Source organism: Pelodiscus sinensis, chromosome 13 (genome assembly GCF_049634645.1).
Source record: "Pelodiscus sinensis isolate JC-2024 chromosome 13, ASM4963464v1, whole genome shotgun sequence".
NCBI lineage: Eukaryota > Metazoa > Chordata > Testudines > Trionychidae > Pelodiscus > Pelodiscus sinensis.
The window spans coordinates 28,524,315-28,544,628 of record NC_134723.1 but is presented as its reverse complement, the minus strand read 5'-3'; the positions used below and the strand labels follow the sequence as shown (position 1 = coordinate 28,544,628).

Here is a 20,314-nt window from a genome sequence, read left to right as displayed (position 1 = left end):
AATGAACAAGACAAAATTAAATAAAAATAAGTAGAAAATTACTTCACTTAGGAAGAAAAAATCAAAAGTACAAGGACAAAATTGGGGATAGCTAGTTAAGTGGTTGTGCCACTGAAAAGGATCTGAGAATTATAGAGCATCCAAATTGAATGAATCAACAATGTAATGCCACTGTGAAAAAGGCTAATATCATTATGGGCTATATAACAGGAATGTCATCTGTAAGATACAGGAGGTAATTGTCTCAATCTATTAAGCATTTGTGATGCCTCAGCCAGAATAGTGTTCAATTCAGTGCACCGCACTTCAGGAAAAATGTGGATAAAGTGGAGGGAATCCAGAGGAGAAAATGACAAAAATGATAAGAGGTTTAGAAAACCTGAAAGGTTAAAAGAGCTGGGCATTTGCAGTCTTGAGAAAAGAAGACTGAGGGAGGACCTGTTCACAATCTTCAAATATGTTAAAGGCTGTTATAAACTGTTTGCCATGAAGATAGGACAAGTAATAATGGGCTTGATCTGCATGAAGGATGATTTAGCTTAGATATTAGGAAAAGCTTTCTAACTATAAGGATCGATAGGCTTCCAAGACCGGCTGTGGAATCCCCATCTTTGAGGGTTTTTAAGAACAGGCAGGTCAAGCATCTGGCAGGGATGATTTAGGTTTATTCAGTTCTGTGAGGGCTGGACTTGATTAACTCTCAAGGTCCCTTCCAACTCTACACATCTATGATTCTATGATAATAATATCCCACTTTCAAAACTATTACAATCCTATTCCTATATCATGTATTTTGAGAGATAGTCAAAGGAAGTGTCCAAGTTTGCAGATACTTTATTACAGTATAACTCTCCAAATCATTGTAGCATTATTAATTTTTCTGGCTAACTGGCTATTGAAAGCGGGACAGTATAGGCCAGCAATGGGCAATAACCAGCCTGCAGACTGGACGCAGTTCACTAGGGTTAGCCCCTGGCAGGATGCCACTGCTTTATTTAGCTGCACCTCTGCAGATATGGCCACTTGAAGCATCTGTTGGCCATGGCCAATGGGAGTTGCGGGAAGTGGTGTCAAAATCCATGCCACTTCCTGCAGCTCCCATTGGCTGGGAGTGGCAATCTGCAACCAACGGGAGCTTCGAGCAGCCGTACCTGGGGAAGTGCTGGTAAATAAAGTGGCAGTGGTCTGCTAGGGTTAACTTTAGTGAATACCACTTGCTTATTGCTCACCTCTAGTATAGACCAAGCTGCATATGGACCATCAAGATAATCTGATTGCAGGGCGTGAGACAATTTGCTGACATTGACTGTCTGCAGGCACCACCACCCACAGCTCCCAGTTCACAGTGGCCGTGGTTCTCTGTTCTTGGAAACTGTGGGATTTGGCAGACAGCATGTCCCAGGGGCCCCTTCTCCTACAGGTGCCAACACTATATACTGACCTTTACAGGTAAGATTTTAAAATTACTTTAACTTCTGAAAGACTCCCATGAACTTCAGAGGGAGTTGGATCAGGACCAAAAGAGACTGGTTTGAAAGAAAAAAGTTTCACAACATCTTCCATGTGAAAATGAGCTACTTGGGGATATTCCATTGTTTGCTAATATTCTTGCAATGTGCCCTGCAGCTATAAATTATAACTAAGACCAGGAAACATGAGCACAGGGTGGGTGAAGCTGAAAAAGACAAAGTATCTGTTTCTGATGTGTGTGTGGCCTCTATGGGGAATTGTTTTTCAAAATATCCAGTGTTTGCCTGGTGTAATCTCTTGCATTCCAAAGGCAAAAAATGTTTTTCTCAGACATATTTTTACAACCCCTGCTGATAAAAGCCTCTTTCCTCCCTCCTTTTGCTCCTTCCACCTCACAGTGGGATGATTTAGCAATATCCAAAGAGACTGTGACCTCTTCCAGAGTCAGGAAAACCATCCCTTCTCTCCCTTTGGTATCTATTTCTACTGAGATCAGCACCATAGTATCTGAGCACCTTCCATATAAAACAGAATGGCAGTAACAGAGTCCCTATTGAACTACATGGAGTTTCTGGCTTTTCTCCTTTTTCAGGATACAGAACTGTTTGGAGAAGGAGGAGGGGGTGAGTTGATGGATCAGGCACTTAATATTGTGTGTCAGTCTGCTGCTGGTAAAAAAAAAAAACTTTGTTATGATTTCGTCTTAGTATATTAACAGTGGGCTTGTATAAGCCCCAATAATACTTCTGCTTCTAGACCAGTTTGGCAGATCTAGAAGTTTGCACAAACTTTGGAAAAAATATGAAAGCACAGGTGTGTTCATCCAAGTGGCACCCCCAACCTTCAAACATTTTGGTGTTCAACAATTGGTAATTCTTGGATAGGAATTGATGCATCTCTTCTGGTCTTTGGGGCTATATAGCTGGATCTATTGTTCCATTTGGGCTTAAATGTGATAATTTTTTGTCCCTCTCCCCTCCTCTGAAAGCTATGTTTTCATCCACAACAGCTGGATTTTGGGGGGCTCCTGCCTCTGATACAAGGCCTAGTTAAATAACTGTTTGCAAATATGCCTCTTATTTTTTCATTCCTTACACCTGAAACTAAAGTTCCTCCCCTGAATAGAAAGTAAATATATTGCACCAAATTTTGCCCTTTAGACTTTACTCTGAAATGTGATGATTAAGCATTACATTGATGTTTGACCTCAGTCACAAACTATATATTGTTTGGTAGGTTAGGAATGTTTAGCCCACAACTGACCTTAGTCAGAAATCATTACTGACCTGTAGAAATACACACTGTTGTCATCTCTACAAGTAGAAAAGCAAACGCCGAGATGTTACTTATGTGCCACCTGTTGGTGAGAGGTGGAACAGTGGCTTACTCCAAGGACATCAAACTCACTGCTTTCTTTAAAACAAAACATGTGTGCTACTCAAGAGAGAAGCAAAGTACAACATTTTCCAATATTTCAAGACAATCGCAGTATGCCTGACTACAAATTTAGTAGTATGCAATTTTTTGTGTCAGATAATATGACAACTATTGATGAAACAGCTGTTACTCCAGATGGAATATGTTTGAAAGCTTTAGGTCCTGGAATAAATCAATAGAACATTGGCATATGAGTCTGTTCGTAGCTGATTGGATGACACTAATGCCAGTTTTTTGGATACTTCCCTCCTAACCTTTAAAAATATTTCTGCACCACTTGCGTATTAACCTGTTGAAATTTAAATGAGGGCGAGATTATGCAATGTAACATAAGTGAAAAGGACTTTAGGGACATAACCTGTTATATTACCATGGGCAGAGTCCCACATTTTGTGTAAAACATGGACACAAGAGATGGCCCTTTAACTTGTACTTTGTACTTCAGATTCCTGAAGTCATTTAGAAAGCAAGATGGATAGTATTTTATCAATCTATATTTAATTTTTATATCTTCACTTTTCTGAAAGGGACAGTGTGCCAGGTGACACACTGGTGGCAGAACCATCATCCAAAGAGACACTTGTTTCCTAGGAACTGAATTTTGTCCACTAAAAATTTTTACATATGCCTCTGAATGCCCTTCTGAGTTGGTTGGGAAGGATTGGCGGTCGAGTTGGGAATTGTTCCATGGCCCATTACCAGTCCCTAGACAGGTGATGCATCTCAGTCTGTTTGCATCCACCCCGATGCCCTTGAAATGTAAGTCCAAGAATCTCCTGCATCTAGAAGGCTGCTCATTATTCTGACTTTGTGTTCTAAAACTTTCTGAGAAGAATTTCCACACCTTTAAATCTCTTCTCAGGAGAAAGACCTTGTGGAGTGATAGTTAATTTAAAGATGACACTCACTCTCCTTTAGTTAATATAAATGCAGATAAAAAGCCAAAATTCAATTTGTGTCATGCTTTAGGGTGTGTTTTCTGATTTGTTTTCAGCCTTCCTGGCTAGCTGATGATAAAATCAAGAGGGCTCTTGTAAATCACTCAGTTCATGTGTGCCCTAGTACTTACTACTGTGTTTTCTGGATATATTCCTCATTGGTTGACTGATACACCCATGGGAGTTATAAATCAGAGTGCTCATTGGTGAACCAATTTTTTATGCCAGCAATGGAAAATTTGTTGGGGATGAGACTTTGTTCTATTAAGGTCTTAATAAGAGTAGGAAATATGTGACAGGTAGATTCATAGAGCATGCCTAGAATGATGTCCTGCTTCAGACATTATGTTTTTTCAATAGGAAAATATATTAAGTTGCTAAACTGACCTAAGAAATTATGGACTGGCTCAGTTCCAGAGCTCCTCTGACTCTTCACTCCTTGGCAGCTGGCTCTATAAAATTAAGAGAAGAGAATAGGCATTTCCTACACACGAGGAGTTATTCACTGAAAAAATAGGTAAGGGCGTTAAAAGAAACAAAGGACAGAATAAAGCGAATTGGAACAATGCTCTGGGCTTTATGGATGTCGGAGAGGGCCCTCTCAGATTACAGCAGTGGTCTTGTGTCAGGGCCTTTGGAGGCCAGTAGACATTTTCATGGATGTCAGCAAATGTCATGGCAGGTTTAATTTGTGTCTGAGACAGCTAAAAGCACCAATCTTAAGTCAGACTGACAGAAAACAGAGCATGTTCCCCAAAGTTGTGGTATCATAAGATTTTACCACGCCAGCAACAGATGTGTGCTTCCAAAATAGTATACTAGCTATTATGAAGCCACAAACAGTCCCCTTCAGGCTCTCTACCCCACATGCACTTTCCAGACAAAATAGATTTCTATGATAAATGATTGTTAAAATAAAAATCAGATATATGATGTTCTTCCAGTTTCAAAGAACCAGACACACATCCCAGGTCAAAATATACTTCAATTCTTATCAAAAAACCATACTAACCAATCCTTTAGTAACTGAAAATGAAAGAGTTATTAATATAAAAAGGAAGAGAGTTATTAAGAGGTTAAAGAAATCATACACACTACAATTGATTTAAGAGTTTGTAGAGCAGGATAATAGCAATGATGTTAAATTTGGCATTTTCTAATACGTTTTTCTGGTTCATCCCAAATATTGGGGGTCTCAGTCTGTTGTTCAAAGCTCTTCTTTGCACAAAATCATAATCTAGAGATTGAAGCAGGAAAGAGGCAAAGAAGTGATGCCACAGCCTTTGCTTTTATATCCTCAGTCCATGTGCATGGAAAGTTACTGGCACAAACATAGAGATTAGATGTCCTTACATGCCAGCACTGAGTCATGGAGCATCCATTGTCTCTGTGCCTTCTCAAACATCCTCACGAAGGGCTCACTGAAGAGTTAATTCTCCTTAATGACAGTCAACACATGGCTGACTGCTTCAATGCAAATCTTTTCTGCGTTACCTAGGAACACAATACACTAGAGCTACAAACAAGCCCACTGATGGAGGGGCAAAAGGGGAAACTTCCCCAAGCTCAGAGAGTCAAAAGGACCCGGAGCTCCTGGCTACTGCTGTTACTATGGTAGTGGCCGGAGTCCAGGTTTTTTAATCGCTGCCAGAGTTCAGAGCAGCAGGCTGATGAGGGCTGGCAGAGCAGGGTTGCAACACGTCACAGTCCAGGTGGTGCTGAGAGCTGGCTGCCCCCAACCCCACCCCTTCTGCCCAATGCTCGACCCATGCAGGAGCACAGAGCTACCCCCTCCCACATTGCCCAGGGGCCTGACAAGTCTGTCGGCTCCCCTGGACACAAACACATAGCAAATATTCATAACTTCGGATACAATGATAGTACATGGGTTTAAACAGCACATTCATATTTAGCAGACTAAAGCTTTTCCATTGATATCTTACTGTGCATACTTTGTACAAGATCTATCAAAGGTGCACACCAATGCAGGCCCGTGCACAGGAATTTCTGTGGAGGGGGCTTTTTTTGAAAATGTGGACTGCAATTTTTAAAAATATGAATAGGGTTGCCAGGCATCTGGTTTTGAACCAGACAGTCCAAGTATTTGAGTTCTTTGTTCGGGAAACAAATGGAGAAAATATAAATGAGAAAATATAAATGTCCGGGAAAGATGTAATGTCGATTGTGATGTAATGTCAAGTGTGTCTGGTATTTTTGTTGAAACCATCTGGCAAGGCTAAAAGGAGTTCAAAATAGCCATAAAAGAGGTTAATGAAAAATCTGAGTGAAAACAGTGATTGGTAAAGTGATTTTGTTATAACATACTAAAAATGTATACAGTAATAAAGGATTTATAAAAATTACCTTTTGGGATCATGGCAGGAAGCACAGCCGCCATGCCCCACTCCCCCCCTGACTCCCTCAGGCACCTCTGCTGCTGCCTTACCTGCTCAGCGAGGCCAGCGCCAGGTGAGTATGGGTGGGGCTTCCAGCCAGCGGGGCCCAAGCCTCTCCTTGTGGGTGAGGGGCATCGTTTTGCCCAGCCCTGCCGCTCTCCCACCAGCTCCGCCCACCCATGCACCTGCAACACAGCAGTTCTCAAACTTTTTGGCCTGCGGCCCATCTGGCTCAATGCAAACTTTTCAGCGGACCACCAGTTGCAAATGGTGTTAATTACATAGTTATGCCCGAGTCAGTTTGCTAGTGCTGCAGCTAGAGAGAACAGTTTAATTTAACCAGTAAGAAAGGAAATATTAATGTAAATTATTAAACAGACTAACTTTCTTATGGTAGTTTATCAAACTTCATTTTAAATAAAGTAAAATATTCATTTATGTCCAACACAAATGGTTCCCGTGTTTTCTTTAGTTATTGAAGGGGTGGGAGCCCCTGACTCACAGAAAAATCAGTTGGGGACCACAGAAGAGGAAAAAAAAACCCTTCAAAACTCCCATCCCTCACTGATGTGTCCTCCCCCCCCCCCCCCCAACTGAGAAACTTCACTCCTCTGGCACTCTAGCCTCACTGTGGGAGGGGGAGGGACAAGGAGGACTGAGGTTCATGGTTTCCCATAAATACATAACATCACGGGGTTAGAAGAGGCCTCAGGAAGTCATTGAGTCCACCCCCTGCCCAAAGCAGGACCAACCCCAGTTTTACTGTTCTGGTTAGTGGATTTTGTGGAACCACCTAGGCTTTGGGGTTGGAACAAAAATGGAGGGTTTGGTGTGCAGCACAGGTTTGCCAGTGAGCAGAATGGGGTGCAGGATCTGGGTGGGAGATAGGATGCAGAAGGGGGTGAGGATACGAGATCTGGTTAGGAGGCAGAGTGCAGAAGCAGGCTGAAAGTAGGATGTCTGGCCAGGGGGAGGGAGCAAGAGCAAGGGAAGGTGCAGTGTGTGGTTAGGAGTGAGGGTGCAGGAGCAAGGAAGGGTGCAGGAGCAGGCTGGGGTAGGGTGTCTGGCCAGGGGGGAGAGTGCAGAAGCAGGCTGGGGCTGGGAGGTCTCAGTGAGGGGTATGAGAATGCGGGAGTGCAGGGGTCTGGGCATGGGGGATTGAGGCACTTACTTGCCTTTGTGCCCAGTGCCAGTCCCAGGAATGGCCTTCTGCTGCTCCCATTGGCGCGTCTTCCCTGCGAGTCGGATCACGCAGTGAGGCTCAAGGCTTTCTCTCTCCTCTCCTCCCCAGCGAGAAGCTGATGGTGGCATTCCCATCTCATGGGTGGGGAAAGGAGGGAGGGTGAGGCGGGAGCACCAGCAGGCTCCCCACTGCGGGGGTAAGGAGGGGAGCTGAACTTGCTGAGCCCCCTCACGTTTATTTGGGAGACCATCACACCCCCCCACTGCATATGGGCCTGAGTGGTAACAACTATAACGTAGAGAGTTACCTTTTTTCTATACAATGTCACGCAAGTCTCCCTGTGACTATCAGTGAAGGCTGGTGGGTTTCTGTGGCAGTCGGTGAGAGATGCTAGTGGGATCTCACAGATCTCAATGGGGATCTCAAGGATTCTTGTGTGTAGCTAGGTGGCAGTGGGCATCAATTTAACGGAATCCAGGAAATTCTGGATGCTTTCTGGGTTTCAGGGAGTCTGTTAGGTTTGACAAGGTTTCCTGTAAAAGGAAAAGAGAAAGCGAGCTCATGCCTGCACCTGCTGGTTAAATTTCTCCTGTTATATTTTCGGCCAAATGTCCCTCATTGGGACTGAGCAGTGCTGGCAGTTACTTCTGAAAATGAGGAATTTGGCAGGGTTTGGTTAACCTCCCATCCCTAATATTTGGGCTGGTTTAGAGCAGAGAGAATTAGAGGGCAAGTATAGGGAGATTGTCCAGTGACTGAATTCATTAAATCAGCCTCTCACAATACAAAAGAGGCATGTTCACCATTTTTACACAGTTCCGAGGAACACAGCTGAGTTGATCTCAAGGTATGTCTACACTGCACTCTAAAATCAAAATAAGATACGTAGTTTGCGCTATGCAAATTGCATATCTTATTTTGAAATTTGGCACGTCTACACAGCACCAAATTTTGAAATAAAGTGCTATTTCGAGCCATCCCAAATTAGCACTTCAGTATAGACACACCCTCAGAAAGGAGAAGAAAGGTGTAAGGACCAATAGACAGGCTGCCTATACCTGGACAAAGCCTTATTATTTTGGGGAATTTATGTGCAGAGAAACCACTTTCTCACCACGTTGGCTTTCCTCTTAGGCTTTTCCTTCTGCCTTTCTAAAACAGGGAGTGTGAGAGACTCATGCAGTAACAGATAGTGATATTCCTTCAAGGGTAAACAGGGTAACTGATCATGGATGTGATAATGGCTTTGCTGGGTCCAGGCTATTCACTGGGAACTCCCCCAAAAGTCTACCTTCTGCTTTAATAGAGTGTAATTGGAGGATATACCTGGCAGTGAAATGGTAGATCCAAGTTTGATCAACCCAGATGTCTGTGTATCTTTTCTTTGCTACTGATATTCCATTCTGTGAATTGTGTTTGTTAGTTAAGAAGTCGTCCTTGTATTTCAGGCACTCATGTTTGTTTATATTTTCACTGACTTGGTTAAACATTTGCGATCCAAAATAACATGAGATCTGGGGGAAAATGTACCTAAGTGAATGAAGATTATATTTCCTATTATAAATAACTTAGTACCCAAAGCACCTAAATCACTTTGGAAAATGGAACTTAGTCAGTTGGCACATTTGAAAATGTTACTTTTGATATCCCAGAATGTTAGCTCCTGGTAGTGCGGAACAAAGGGAGAGAAAAGAGTAAGTCTCATGTCATTTCTATCTCAAAGGGGTAGGGGAAAATCTTATGAAAAACAAACATAAAAGCTCCAGAAATCCAAGTCTTCCCAAACTGATACACTGAGGAGAAACCCAAATACAGTACATCAGTTAACAGCTGCTGCAGAGCCAGGCAGGAACACTCACACCTGGGTTTTTTGGTCTTCCAAAATGGTGGCTATAATTGGGCTTTTGTTTTTATTTCAGAAAATGATTGGTGGATTTAATAAAACAAGTGATATATTAAAACGTGAATCCAGGAAGAATTCTACACCAAATGATAACTATTTTAAATTAGAACACATTTTGTGCCTAAACTACTTGATAGTTTGTCATTAATTTTGTCCATGTCAGGCTTTAATTTGAAATTGCTGTGATGTCTATTGATTAGTTTCATCTGAAGCACAAGCATCTGTTACAAAATATTGACTTTTGTATCACCTTTTAGCCAAATAGGTTAATTGAATGGTGCTTGGGGAAATTATTTCAAACACAGTCTCTGGCTAATATTTATCTTCAGATAGCTAATGGAATTGTTTGACATTTAGCCAAGTTAAAAATGCAGCCCCAGAGATGAGGTTGCGTAAATGTGGTAGTATTAGTTACCAGTTATATTTTCAGCATGCTTTGTTCTTCAGATTGTTATCTTGACTAAAGAAAAATAAACAGATCCTGCTCCCACTAAAGTTAATAGTTTTGCCATTGATTTTATGGTTCAGGTCCTGTTGGTTCACTAGTGTGGTTCTGATGGGTAGTACACAATATTGCCCTACAGCACAAGAGATCTGGTTTCACTTACAATAGTATCTCTCTGTACTGCAGCTCTACAAAATATCCTGAAGAAATATTTTCCTCTAGTTGTGGGTTTCAGTACAAACTTAAACCCCAGCTCCAGTATCCCTCAGAGTTGGGCAGAAAGAATATTAATGTACTTGTTAGCACAAATACTGTCTATATGTAATGAGGCAAAGAAAATCTCTGTGGACCCTCTTCTTAAACCTAAGATGGAGTAGGCAAGGTGTGGCCTGGGACCAAGATCTGGCCACCTAATACTTTGATCTGGCCCACAGATTGCATCTGGCCATTTTCTATTTCTAGCCTGCTGCTTGTGCCCCTACATTTCCAGTCAGTGGCTCAGGCAGCAGGATATTATTTAAATGACTCATGGCCACAGCACTACCCCAGCAGGGGCCAGAGCTGCAAGCCCTTTAAAGAGCTGCAGTAACTGTGAGTGGTGGCCAGGCAATGTGGTCGTGGCAGGGCTGGGAGCCGCAAATCCTTTGCTGAGTTTTTAATTCAAAGCCTCCAGTCCCTGACAACTCTGGAGGGAGGCTAGTCCCCAGCCCTGCCCTGCCCCAGGCCCCATCCCTTTGAGAGTGGGGGAGTGGGCCTGTCACTAGGGTTGCCAGATGGTTGAAACAAAAATACCGAACACCCCCACCCCTGCAGAAAAAAAAAACCCCATTGGGAAAAAATTCTGTTGAAAGGGGAAAAAAGGGGGAGGAGAGCTCCAGGGACTTATTAAGCCAAGAAAAAAATTTATTTAAATGAAACAGTATTAAAACAGCATGTCCTCTTTAAGTGCAGGGATAGGAACAGGGAAGAAGTTGAGCACGAAGACCCAGGGGAAGCATTACCATTTTGTGCCAGCAGCCTTGGGGAACCAGGTAAGCATGGGGTTTGGGGTGTTGGGAGCCAGGAAGGAGCTCAGGGGGAGGCCGGGCGCTGAGTGTGTAGGGTTGCCAGATGCTCAGCATTTTCGCCTCCTGGCTGGGGAAAAATTCAGAAAATACCAGACATCTCAGGTGTCCAGTATTCACTGAATTTTTTTAACAAACAGGAGGCGAAAATACCGGACTGTCCAGGTGAATACCGGACACCTGGCAACCCTACCTGTCACCATGTACCAAAATTCATTAAGTGCCTCCCCCCGCAAGAATTATTGCCCACCCCGCCCTAAGAAATGGGAGGAAATATTTTACCCAGTAGCTCCCACTGAAAACCACTGAAATGTTGTGTTTACAGGTGGCCCCCCCCCCACATTTCTCCAAAACTATGCTCTGAGCTTTTTTGTATATTATTGTATGTTAGGCCATTAGTGTGGGGGTGCGTGGTGGGGAGAGTATTACCTCAATCTGTTTACTGATCTATATATATCTGTTGGTCAAGCACCAATAACTGTGATAGTCACTGAAATCCAATAAAAAGGCAAAGTGGCTAAGTGTCTAGTTCTTTGTGCATGATTTGTTAAAAACTGCATGGAAAGAAAACTAAAGTTAGACTCCAAGACACACATGAAAATCAATATCCCTGTATCAAAGGCACCACTGATGTCAGATTCACTTCCTACTGTCTTCCCTAGAATACAGTAAGTATTGGTAAAGTAACAGGTGTCTGAGCCAAAGCTATGTGGTGGTAATGTTGACCTTGTGTTCTGTTTAAGTTGGTGGATTCTCTATTTTGGATGTAATTAGTCTGTGACAGACTGGCTAAGAGTTTCAAGGCAGAACACTTGAATTCTGTCTATGGCTTTACTGTACACTAGACTTTCTGGCTTGCCTAAATATATAAACCCTATCAGGGGCGGCGAGTTAAATGGGCTCGTGGTGCCCATGCTCCAGCAATATTTAGAGCCGGGGGCCCTGCTCCACCAATATTTGGAGCTGGGTCTCTCCCCTGGCTCTGAATATTGCTCCTCCCTCCCAGCCCCAGAGCATCCCCGGAAGAGAAGAGGACTTGTAATGGGGCACCCGCAGCCCCATTGTGACAGAGCGCAGGAGCCCCACTACTGGTCATGCCACGGCAAGCTGTCGCGGCAGGCTGGCCCCACCCTTGTGCCCTTGCGGTGCATGGGAACACTGCGCACCAGATGGGTGCTGGGATGCGGAGGCCTCGCCCCTGGGTGGACGCTACAATGAGCGGGCACAGTGGGCCAGCCCCGCCCCAGCACCCTTGCAGCGCATGCTCACGCCGCGCCGGGTATTTTAAATGCTGGGGGCATGGAGGAGGGAGTCCACCTGGCAGTGGGGTGAGCTCAGGGAAATGCCCACTCTCCTGCGGCAGCTGGAACCTGGCAGACAACCCCGCGGGTCGGACTCTCAGACTCCGCAGCCCTGGAAGAAATGGGCAGCGGACGCCGGAGCAGCCTATGTCCCCTCAACGGACAGAGGGGCGGCAGGGCCTGATTGCAGACTCCAGCCCCTCTACCCCGCAAACTGGGAAGCAGAAGGTAGGGGAGGGGGGAAAATAGAGGGAAGGGGTGGGAGAAAAAGGGGTTTGTGTTGAGGGGAGGGGGCTGGGCAGGAGAAGAAAGGGGAAGGCACCAAGGGACAGCATGGAGAAGAGACAAATGCCAGGGGACCAAGTGCAGACAATGAGGAAAAGGGCAGGAGGGGAGGTGTCAGTGGGAGGGGGACAGGGTGATGCTGGGAGAGGAGAGGGTAAGGGTATTGGGGGCTAGAGCGGGGAGAGGGAGGTGCTGGGAGAAGGTTTGAAAGAAGGGGTGGGCATGAAGGCGGGGATGGAGCAAGTCATGTGTGAAGGCACAGGGGCATGAAGGGAACGGGGGCAGAGGGTGGTGAGGGGGTGGGCATCAGGGAAAAATAGGACAAAGGGGGCACGGGCAGTGAGGGAAGGGGGAGGCACCAGGAGGGTGCAGGTGACAGGAGATTCTGGGGGTGAAGCAGAAGGTCAGACACCTGCATGGGAGGGACCAGCACCAGAGGAGAGAGGCAGGGCAGGTGTGTAGAGGGAGGTGTTAGGAGAGGGGATGAGGAGGGGTAACTCACATGATCAGAGTGGGGCTACTGGAAGAGTGGGCACAGGGGGCGGGGGGCAGGTCTCAAGAGGGCTGAGGGTAGTGAGAAGGGAAGGAGTCAGGACAGCAGAGGAGGGTGAGGAGCTCGGGGGGAAGCAGCAGGCACCAGGGGATCTGATGGAACAAGGGGAGGAGACATGGCAGCAGAGAGAAAAGGTAAAGGTTTAAAAATATATATTAATAACTTGGGTGCCACAGTGGCACCTCCTAACAAGCCACATGAACTCAGTACTGGTGCACAACACAAAATTCATTCTGCTCATCGGAGGAAACTCTTAGGCTATGTCTACACTGGCAGTTCCTTGCACAAGATGTTCTTGTGCAAGGGTTCTTGTGCAAGAAGTCTTGCACAAGAACACATCCACATCCACACTGCCACATGCGAGCTGTGCTTTTGCACAAGAGCATCCATGGCAGTGTGGACGCTCTCTTGCCCAAGAAAGCTCTGATGTCTACTTTAGCCATAGGGGTTTCTTGCGCAAGAAATCCCTGCCAACCATCCACACTGCCCTCTTGCGCAAGAGAACTTACACCTGTTAGAAAAGAGCGTATCTCTTGCGCAAGATGCCCACTCTTACCATGTCGTACTGTACATTTCCCTGCGCAAGAGCAGGCAGGCAGTGTGAATGCTCTGCGGGTTCTTGCACAAGAACGGCCGTACTTGCACAAGAAGCTGCGAGTGTAGACATAGCCTCAGAGGGAACACTTCCCCCAGCCTCTCTGCCCCCGAGTTAATGTCACACACATTGGGTTAATGCAACTTCAGGATAGTTGCATGCGGGGGGGGGGGGCAAACTAACCCCTGTTGGTAGGAGGATGGTGGGAAAAGCCCTTCAAGAGGGGTGACATGACACCTTTTACGTCTGGTCATGTGTCCATCTTGCCCTGAGCATGTTACCTCCAGAGGCGTGGCTAATGGGGGCAGGGGGTGTGGCTAATGGAGGCAAGGGGTGTGGCTAATGGGGCACCACCAAAAATTATACTAACCTGCCGCCCATGAACCCTATTGCTTGTTTCAGGAAGTATTGCAGGATAGATACAAAGCACTTGTTTAGCCAATGCCTCATTACTTCAGAAGGCCAGAATTGGGAGCCATGTTTATATACATGACAAAGTTACGATATACTTTTTTCTAGTATATTTGCTTTGAAGTCATTTTAAGCATATGCTCTATCATTCTACACTAAACTTGGTTGGTATATGCTTTAGATATTACTCCATCTAAGTCAATGACTCACCAAATTTGAAACAGTTCAGTCAAGGTTCATTGGGTTTGTGTGGCCCCTATATTTTTGAAAGCTTTTTTGCCTTTTAATAATTGCATCCTTTTCCCTCACATCAGCTGCATGTGCACAATACTTGAGGATGCAATTAGTTGTATGGTAAAACCTCCCCTGAAAGAGTTATAAAGTCAAGTCTTAACTTTCACCAGTCTGAGCAACCTGAGTCCCAAATGTACATCTTGAAACAATCTACCAAGGAACCATTCTGGTCCTATTATCTGTCTCAAGAGGTGTGTCTATACTGTAGGGCTTAACTCAAAATAAGCTATGCAAATTGAACTATATCAGTTGCGTATCTTATTTCTAAATAGCTTATTTCAAAATTGGGAGTGGCACACAGCACTTATTTTGAAATAGAGCCCTCTTCCTCTGACGTCCCTTATTCCTCGTACAATGAGGGTTACCAGAGTTGATTAAGAAGTCCTCCAGCTTGACAGTATTTTGACACTATTTCAAAATAACTGCCTGCTGTGTAGACGCGAACAAAGTTATTTCGGATTAGCGCTAATAATTTCGAAATAGCGTTGCAATGTAGACGTACCCAAAGTGAGCTGCTTAGTGGTTAGAACAAAAGATTGGGAGGTAGAACTCTTGAACAAGTAGTTTAGCAAATAAAAATAGATATACTAATGTTCCAATAAACTGTCACTGTTTTTCAGTCAATATATTATTATAATGAGTAAGCATAAAGCAGATTATATTTTACACTCCTGAAACAATTTAGGTTCTTTATGCTCATAGAGGAAACCTACATTAAAATTCTACCATTTCCCATGATGGAGATTGCTAATGTACATTAAACTGAACTGTGAAGTGTACTGTATAAGGTTACATTGTTGAGATACATTTCTTTAAGTATCTTCGCTACCCATGCTCCCAGTCCCAAAATATATATTTTAATTAAAAGCACTAAGTTTGATTCTCCCTTCCTTCAAAACAGATTTACAATAGTGCAATCCAATTGCCTTCATTGGAGTTACTCCTTATTGTTAGGAGGTGCCCTTGTGTCCACCCCCCCACTGTGCCTCAGTGCCCCAACTGACTGTCTTCACTCAGCCCATCGCCGTGCCAACTGCAGTCCGTACTGGGTGCTCATCACTGGCACTCCCCACTGCTTTAGCCTCAAGTCAGCCTCGGCGTTTTCCTCCCCGCTTGTGTCCCTGCCGCGCCACACTCGTCACTGTGATGGGGGACACCATGGAGGGAGAAGAGGGGGCCCGGACCCGCCCTCGCTCACGGGCCCCAGCCCAGGGCCCTAAGGACTCGGATCTATGGGGGATCCGGTCCGGTTGGTGGGGCGGGCAGCCTAAACTCACCAACCCGTCAACCACACCGGGTTTTGCCCTGGGCTACTTCCCTTCTCCTAGAAAGCCCTTCTGCCAAGGAGCTCACCTTCCCTTTTGGGTACAGGATTGATGGAGGGGGAGCGACAGTTCCTGGCCACTGCTGGCCTCTTCCTCCTGAGCTCGGACCTCTCCTCCTCTCCTCACGTCTGGGTGGCCGTGTTTTAAATGGCCGCTGCCTCCCTGTTCACCCTATCCCCGGTGGGGGCTGTGCCAGCGGCTTGCCCCGGCCCCGCCCAATGCCAGCATCCCCGAATGACATCCCTGGTTCAGGACGCCATGCACCCCCGCTCCTTCCTTGGAGGCGGGGGCGTTTCCCTGCTGCCTCCACCCACCCTGGGGCATCCATGACGTCGCCCCTCCTGACGTCAGCGTGGGGCGACGTCCGAGTGGCGTAGGAGCAGGCTGCACACGAACAAGCCCCCCTGCCGTGGCAGCCGACCAGTATTTGTCTGGCAGTGGGGAAGGGGCAGGGCGGGGGAGCCCCGTCACACTTATTTACAGTTCTGTGAGCAAGATCAAAATCAGGCCAATGTGTTTGACATTAAGAAAAGACACCCAGGTCCTAACTGCGTTCTATGATCAGGGTATTGTTTAAGTCAAGAACCAGGGGTATTTCTTTGGGGACTGTTTCTGCCTTTCTGGCTTCTCTGTAGCACTAGATCAATGTAACAGACAGAGTGAGGAGGCAATGGAGAATTGATCCCCAAAACTTTACTTTTGATTCAGCTATCTAAAGACGACCTGTGAAAGAGGGAAGGAGAAAACAGACGGGACTTCCTCTTCTCAGCCTTTGGAAGAACTGAGTATTGCTTGACTGAGTCAGGAATGGGCAGGAGGACTGGCAGAATGAGTACAGCTGTAGTGCTCATGGCTTCCTGATCAGAAACCATTACGGACAGTGCTGGTTCAGCTGGGTATGAGCTAAAGAAAATTTGTATTCAAGTGTTGCAAGTAGTGTTGGTAAAACAGTCTGGACAGTGGCTGTGTGTAATGCAAGATATTATATAGATACTGAGTGCTCAAGATGTTCCAGGTGCAATTTCTTCAAATGTTTCACTGTTTATTGTGAACAGGACATATTACTCACAATCATATAGACAATGTGCCAAGTGAAAATTAGGTCCCCATTGGACGAGGCACTATCCAAATACAGAGACGTAGATGCTTACAGTCTAAACAGGCAACACAGATACAGGGGAGGGGAAGAGGGAGAACAGACAATCAGAGTAAATAATGTGGTGGTGGCTGCAGCATGATGGCTGTGTGGCAGCCAATAGCATGATAACTCTAGGACTTTTTTGTAAGAGGAGTAGGGAGAGGCTTAGGAGAGGATCAGCTAAATGAAAAGAAAAGGGAAGGGGGTGAACAGAGCAGGGAAGAAAAGGGTAAGAGCAGGTGCTGATGTGGAGTGAATCTGAGAAGAAACTGGGGATTCGCTTACTCAGGCTCTGTCTGCAGAGATAAAAATTGCTGGGTAGATGCTAGGGATGGATCCTGGGTTATACTGAGACCTTCCCCCATGCACAGTCCCAGACCCTAGGCTCCAGCCCAAGCCCCAACATCTCCACAGCATTTTTCAGCCCTGTGAACCCAAGGTAGCTGACCCAAGTCATCCATGGGTGTTCAGCTGCTGTGTAGACGTACCCTCTGTGGCTTACTGTGTAGGGTTTTTTTTCTGTCAATTCAATACAGAGTAAGAACAAACCAGGAGAGATGTTTATCAGGATAGAAGTCATTACATTCCTGCAGCTCTGGAATGAGAGGAATTTGAGGTGGAGAAGTGCAGAGTTCATAGTCCCTGTGAGATTGTAACAAAATCAAGGCCTGCATTTGAAAGAGCCCGCCTGGGTCTGAAGCAACTCGGAATAGCAGTTCTCTTTAAAATCCTTCAGGCATGATTAATCCAAACACTGTCTGAAACACTGTCAGCTCCTGTCTCGTCTTCCCTGTCAAGGCTCTTTATAGGCAGCCTATCCCCATCCTCCGTGACAACTCACAGTCGCTATTGAGCTGTTGACACTCTTCTCCAATAGGGCCCTTATGACACCAGCTTTCAACACCCAGTTACTACATTTTCAAACAAGCACCGTCCTGCTTTCCCTGTGTGGCACCTTACAGCTGGGAGACAGTCCCTATAAACATCCCCAAAACTATCTCATTCCCTACCTTCAGATCCATCCCCAACAGGGGCAGATGACGATTTTGCTGGGCCCAGGACAGCACAATTTCGCGGGGCTCCCCCTTTGATACAGCGCATGCGCGGGGCTTCTTGAAATGCGGGGCCCAGGGCGGCCACCCCGCTCGCCCTGCCCTATATCTGCCCCTACTCCCCAAAAAACTCGTTTGCCGGGTTGCCTCCAATAAGCTTGCCAGTGGTTAGGCTGTTGGTGTGCTGAGACCACTGGCTATCATGCTGATCAATAACTTCTCACTGTTTCCTTGTACTCACCAGGCTGTCTATATCCACCTATTGTCCATCTCTGATTGTAAGCTATGTAGGGCTTTTATACTGATCTGTGCTTGTGCAGTGCGTAGCACAATGACATTCTGGTCCATGACTGGGGCTCCTAGACACTACTGCAAAACAAATGAATTGTCTTGTCTTGTGGACACTAACATCGGCCATAGCCAGGCCAAAAGGGGCAGCTGCCCCGGGGCCCAGTGATTCAAAAGCAGTGATGGCACCGTGTGCTCTTTAAATCACCACCAAAACACCACACGACACACTCTGGGCAGCTCTTAGGGTTGCCTGGGGAGGCATGGGTGCTGCATGGTGTGTTCCAAGCAGTGCTGGGGGAACCACAGTTCATGTGGTGTTGAGAGCCTGCTGCACTCAGTTCTGCCGTTTTCACCTGAATCCCTGTCCCCTCTGGGCTGTTGGCTCCCTGGACACAGCCTGAGAGATGCTGAACTACCTGAAGTTCCCACTGAAATCGGATCCCGGGGTCTTGGTTTTCACTCGATGCTTGCTCACACACAACTCTCAAGTAAAAGCCGAGTAAAGATCTGGCCCAGTAGGTATCATGGGTGACTAGCACCTCTCTGGATTTGGCTTAATGCAGTTTCTACTCCTGGCTTATGATCCAATATTAAAAACATCAGGTATGAATAACTTTCTCACGCAAACACTCCTATTAACTTTAATGGGAGGTGAGAGCACCGTGTCTCACCAGAAACATTCAGCATCTTGCAGGAGAATGATTACAACCTCCACACTGCAAACGTGGCTGTAAACATGTTGCATTACAAGCTCTAAGGTTGGAGTTTGATGTCTCATCGTGCATTATTTCCCTGCTAAATGTCTGTGAATCATTGACCTTGGCAGAATCCTTCCTGTCAGCATTAACACACCTGTTAAATCTGTATATTATGCGTGACAGTCTCCTCCATGCTTTATGAAGTTTGGCTTATGAATATAAATATACATAACTCTAAGATGCTTTAAACAAAATACCTTATGTAACTTATCAATTTTAATGTTACAATCTGCTAGATCTGTATATCTTGTATGTAAAGTTAGAAATATGAAGTATGAGGCAGTTTATAGTTTGAAATGTGCTACTGAGAGCCATTACTGATGCCCTCCAAAGCCTTAACGACTTGATCAACTCAATGACGTGTAAATAGCCTTGTTTGTCCTGTAAGTCCAAAGGTGATTGAACTAGTAAGACATGTGACTATACTACTTGGTCCTGGGATTCTATTTTGACCCAGATAGTTTCCCATGGAAGGGGGAGTATAGAACAAATAATTCCTCCCTGGGAAAAGACTGTTTAAGCAAGGGGAAGTTAACAGCCTTTTGTCTTTGGCAGATGTGACATACTCCAAAGAGGGCTGGGGAAAACAGGTCAAATAAAAGAAGTTGTCTCTTACCTGAAGTTTATGCCTAGAACAAGAACAGCTCTTTAGGGCAAGAGACACTATTTATGCATTTTCTTTTCACTTAGTAACTTACTTTGATCTGTCTCTTTTCACTTGCAGCCACTTAAATCTTACTCTTTGTACTTAATAAAAACACTTTTGTTTACTATCAGGCCCCGTGTAAGTAACTGTTACCTGGGGAGAATGACCAGTGTGCATATCTCTCTTTCATTGAGGAAGAAGGCAAACATCCTTATGAGCTTTCTTTGTGTAAAACTTTTACAAAGAGAAAATGGATTTATTTGTGGATTTGATCCCTTTTGAGAGTTGGTTTCCTGGGTGCTGAGCCCTAGATCTGTATTCTCCCAGAATTAAAGTGGTTCAATACCTGCATTGCTCTTCTGGGGGGTGGTAACCCCAAATCTATGCCTTGTCTGATGGAGACCAGAGCATGGGTGGTCAGTGAAGGCAGGGCAGGGAGAAACAAGCTGCCACCCCACCTCCAGCCTTGCCCCTTGTGCTAGGCCCCACCCCTTCCCCGCCCCCCAGAAGGCGGGGCAGCATGCTGTGCATGTGCTCCCCCCCAGCCCCGGAAGAAGGTGCACTGCACCACGGGGCCCAGCACAGCCTCAGGGGAGACAGGAGGCAGGGCAGGCTGTGCTGCACATCATGGCTCCAGTCTTCCCATCCCTGGAGCACTGGGGGAGGGAGGAGGGTGTGCTGCACTGCCCTGCCTCTCCAGCAGAGGGAGGGCATATGCTAGGGGCAACAACATTCTGCCCCCAAAATGCCTACAACAGGTATTCTAGGGGCAGAGTATGGGCGGGGCTATACCCACCTGACATACCCAACGCCCATAGACCAAAGAATC

General features: G+C 45.7%; 2 long non-coding RNA genes across 3 annotated transcripts in view; one reads left to right on the top strand and one right to left on the bottom strand.

Moving 5' to 3' along the window:
• The window catches only part of LOC142831240 (uncharacterized), a 72,576-nt gene extending 63,645 nt beyond the window's left edge, over positions 1-8,931 (bottom strand). Inside the window, exons 1-5 of one of the 2 annotated variants that reach the window (XR_012906914.1) lie at positions 8,751-8,931; positions 7,413-7,957; positions 6,292-6,426; positions 4,233-4,297; positions 2,757-2,827 (exon numbers count right to left, since the gene is read on the bottom strand). This is a non-coding gene — a long non-coding RNA (uncharacterized LOC142831240). Of the gene's footprint in view, positions 1-2,756; positions 2,828-4,232; positions 4,298-5,200; positions 5,340-6,291; positions 6,427-7,412; positions 7,958-8,750 lie in introns of those variants that run through there. The other variant, XR_012906913.1, reaches the window with a different exon arrangement.
• The window catches only part of LOC112543569 (uncharacterized), a 154,052-nt gene extending 134,442 nt beyond the window's left edge, over positions 1-19,610 (top strand). Inside the window, exons 3-4 of the long non-coding RNA XR_012906915.1 lie at positions 10,719-10,803; positions 16,309-19,610. This is a non-coding gene — a long non-coding RNA (uncharacterized LOC112543569). The remainder of the gene's footprint in view (positions 1-10,718; positions 10,804-16,308) is intronic.
• The last annotated feature ends 704 nt before the right edge of the window (positions 19,611-20,314 follow it).